The sequence below is a fragment of the Glycine soja genome, chromosome 11 (assembly GCF_004193775.1).
Source record: "Glycine soja cultivar W05 chromosome 11, ASM419377v2, whole genome shotgun sequence".
Classification (NCBI taxonomy): domain Eukaryota; kingdom Viridiplantae; phylum Streptophyta; class Magnoliopsida; order Fabales; family Fabaceae; genus Glycine; species Glycine soja.
Window position 1 is genome coordinate 19,783,520 of NC_041012.1, and position 4,504 is coordinate 19,788,023.

The 4,504-nt window shown below is 31.2% G+C and overlaps 1 long non-coding RNA gene across 1 annotated transcript; it reads left to right on the forward strand.

The window, feature by feature from the left end:
• The first annotated feature begins 3,719 nt into the window (after nucleotides 1-3,719).
• LOC114373866 lies at nucleotides 3,720-4,297 on the forward strand. The gene is made up of 2 exons (XR_003658483.1): nucleotides 3,720-3,849; nucleotides 4,020-4,297. It is a non-coding gene; the product is annotated as an uncharacterized LOC114373866 (long non-coding RNA).
• Nucleotides 4,298-4,504: the final 207 nt, after the last annotated feature.

Below are 4,504 nucleotides of genomic sequence, written 5' to 3' on the forward strand. Positions count from 1 at the left end.
AATCAAGAGTCAAACAAGTTTCAAGAATCAAAGAGTCATTCAATCAAGATTTAAGTGAAGATTCGAGAGAAGACTCAAGATATGCAAGAACTTCAAGAAAAACATCAAGATAAGTATAAAAAGATTTTTTTTTCAAAAGAAAAGATTGAATAGCACAATTTGTCCACAAGAATTTTTCAAAGAAAAATCTTTTACCAGAGTTTTTACTATCTGGTAATCGATTACCAGAAGGTAGTAATCGATTACTAGAAGCCCAAACAGTTTTATAATTGTTTTACAAAGTAGTAATCGATTACCATGGGCATGTAATCGATTACCAATGTTTTTAAACGTTGGATTTCAAATTTCAAGAGTCACAACTTGTGATAAAACATTTTCAAACTTATGTAATCGATTACACAACATTTGTAATTGATTACCAGTGTTTCTAAACGTTTTGATTTTTAGATTTAAACATCAAGAGTCACATCTGTTATGTGTAATCGATTACACTATGATGGTAATCGATTACCAATGACTGATTTTGAAAAATAAATTACCAAAAGTCACAATTTTTAAAGTGACTAGTTTCTGAAGGTTTTTTTTCAAGAGTCACAACTTTTAAAGTGACTAGTTTTGAAGAAATTGTCAAGAGTCACAACTTTTAACTTGGTTTTTCAAGAGCCATCAAATGGCTATAAATATGTGACCATGGCACGAGTTAAAAAAACAGATTCCTTTCATTCAAAAAGAGATTTTTTTCTGATTCACTTCTCATCATCTTTCTAAGAGTTTTTGTTCAATACTTTCATTGTCAAGAAAAGTTCATTGATCAAAAACTTGTGTTATTCTTTTGTTTCATTCCTTCTGCCTCTTGCCAAAAGAATTCAAAGAACTAACCGTCTCAGAATTCTTTTGATTCATTCATTCTCCCTCTTGCCAAAAGAATTCAAAGAACTAACCTTTTGAGAATTCTTTTTATTCCCCAAACAAAGAATTCAAAGAACTAACTGTCTGAGAATTCTTTGCCCAAACACTGAATTCAAATAACTAACCGTCTGAGAATTCTGTGTAAGAAGCAAGTAGCTTCTTGGTTGTAATAGTGAACACAAGGGAGGGTACATCTACTTGGTTGTTCAAAGAGAACAAGGGAGGGTACATCCTTTGTGACTCTTTGCTTGTAAAGGATTTTACAAGATTATTGGAAATCTCAAGAACCGTGGGTTGCTTGGGGACTGGATGTAGGCACGGTTCATTGCCGAACCAGTATAAATCTTGTGTTTGCTTTTTTCTTCCCTACACTCTTTACTTTTCCGCTATGAACTTTTTATTTCCGCTTTACTTTTGTCTAAGTTATTGTTTCTATTCTTTACTTTCTCATAACTTAGTAGTAAAACCTAATTGAATCTAGTAACATTAAGAATGATGAATTTTTAATTAGTCAAGACACATTAATAATTAATTCAACCCCCCCCCCCTTCTTAATTATTTCGAGGCCACTTGATCCAACAGAGCGGTCCGCAAGCTCCGACCAGGGACGGTGCTGGTCGAGGGCGTGGCGGAGGGAGGTGGAGAGGTTGATGAAGGCGCGGAATGACAGTTTTTTCGCTGGAGCCTCGATGGCGCCGCCGCCTGCACCGGTGGTTCCTACGATGGTTTGGGGGTTGGAGATGGGGAGGACAGGAGGCGCGGTGGAGGAGATGATGGTTTTAGAGAGAGATATATAATATGAGAAGCTAGATTTTGAAGGGAAGCTAGAGATGGAGTACAGTATTTTTAAAATCAAAGTCAAAGACGGCCAAAATAAAAAAAAAAAAACGTCTTTGTATTACTTATACAACTACGACAGTCAACGTGAAACCCATTGTTGTATTCCTTAAAGTTATTATTGAAGGTGGGTTGTTAAACAAACGTCGTTGTCTACTTTTGTGAAAATTACTACAATGTCACCGCATAACTTTCTACAACGTTTTTTTCTTAATCGTCGTTAAAAGGTTTTATTGTAGTAGTGAAGGATTTTGAAAAGAATGAAAGGGGAAGGTGTAGGCAAAATGAAGAATCGCAAAGTTTTTGAAGCAGGTAAAAAAAGAATGTTCACTGTATGCGGATATATATCGTTGGCATAATGGACAACCTTTCCCTTCCATTGGCTGTCTTCAGGGTGCTATTAATATTGTTTCTATTGAAGAACACAATTTTCTTCCATCGACTATCTTTACTGTGCTATTAATATTGCTGGAGTTGAAGAATACAATTTTCTTCCATTGGTTTTCCTTGACGCACTATTAATATGGTCAGAGTATAACCCAAAACGTAGAGAGACTCATTTATGAACATTGAAGATGTAAAATTATTGTTGTGTTGTTGGAGAATTTTCTCCATTTGAGTGTAGTTTTAAGGACGAAGACTTAACTTGCTTTAATATTATTAAGATTAAGATTAGCGTGCTTCCTATAATTTTGTTTATACATAGTTTGCAATTTATATATAATTTCTTTTTCTTTCGTTATCCAATACACATCATATGTTTTTTGTTAAGTAGCTCCTTGTACTGATATTTTCACCTGAATTAGCAGTAGTATTGATGTCATTATATTTAATTTGCCTTCTTTCTTTGGATTAGAATTTTATTTGGGAAACTTTGAACTCTAAACTCATAAATATGCTTTTCAAAATGGGCTAATCAAACCCTGTTTATTTCTATTTTGGACCCAAATGACAAGCATGACTTATATGATATGGGCCTCTTTGGTCTCATTTATCTGTCCTATCTTATAAAAATAAGAATAAGAATTAAAAATATATTTAAGATAAAAGTTATAATTTGAACCTAGATATAAAAATATGAATATATATATTCTATTATGATGCAAAAAAAATATAATTGAATGCCATTCACTTTTTCTATTCAAAAGACATGAAATTGAATATTAAAATGAGATAAAGTTGAAAAAATTCATGGAATAAAGTCAATAAAACTATAGCATTTTTGTCCTACAATAATGTCACAAAATTGTAGTCTAAAACAAAATATATATTTATTTTTCTCCAGTTTTTAAAACAAAAAAATCTTACTAAAATATTAAAAATCAATTATAAATAAAAAAGTCAGCAAACAACCTTTTTGTTTTTTTTTGTTACAACATATACATGTTTTTTGTTAGAAGGTGACCTTTGATTTACCATTGCATCAAATGATACGCAGGAGCAATGACATTAAAGGAATGGATTTGTTCCATAAAGGGGTTAAATTCTCTGTAGTGACATTAGCATTGCATTTTTTATTAATAGAATTTAAAAATAATATCATTACATTTGACATTGTCAAGTTTTTTCATTCCCATTAGATAAAACAGTAATAGTAACATATTCCAAAGAGCTAAGAAGTCAACTATAACCGAAATTGGTATAAAAGGGCCGGGCACATTTATTCTGGTTTATATTAAAAATATAATATATCTAAATTTCATTTATTTTAGTTATTAAGAAGGCATTAAACGGAAACTAAAAATGTGGTGAAGTTACAAAAGTACGGTCAACGAAGACTATAACACACCAACAACTAATTTAAATATTCTTTTCATTTATGTTAAAGTAGAAAAGTAACTGATTTTTCTAAATATTTTTTCTAAACAAATTAACATTAAGGCAGTCAACTAGATAAAATAAACAATTCTTTCATTTATATTTACAATTAATGCATTAGTCAATATGGAGGTATATAAAAGTGAACGTATCGAGATAGTTTCATCATGCATTTGTTACATAATAAACATTCTTTGGCGATCATGTTGTATGATAGGATGGACTCTACAAGGAAGTCTTCTCTCACATTGGTATTCTTATTGGCTTTTTTCATCATTGCTTCAGGTTAAAAATCCTAATTTATTTACAATCTATATTTCACCTTTCAATTCAATGAGCCTTCAATACATCACATTGTGATTTTTCATTCAAATCAATTTACTTCCGTATACCTTTTATTTCACTCAAATTAATTTTTCACTTACATATGTCCCATGTATTGTTTGTGGATGTAGATATGGGTATGAAATCTGAAGCGCAAATATCTCCACTTGCACGCTGTTCCAAAGACTCAGATTGTAAACGTTATTGTCCAACTTGTTATCAATGTAATTGTGTGCGACGTGTTTGTTTGTGCGAAAACTCACCACCTTTAGCCAATAATATTCATAGTCAAGCTCCCCCATATTGAGTATGGTGATATTGTGATGTAATCACATATGAATGAGAATAATTATGGATTAATATGTAGCATCCAAAACCTTATGAATGATAAAGGAAAACTTCACTAATATTTCTTGATTGATACTTACTATTTATGCTATAAAAAAAATACGTACTATTTATTTTGGTTAAATTAAATAGTGACAAAAGTTGATTAGCACAGTATAAAACAAAAAGGAATGATTACTAGAAAAGTTACAATTACGTGTAGATTTTCATGTGGATTACGATTTACAAATAATATATTAATTTATACAAGGATGATTAGCTTCTTACA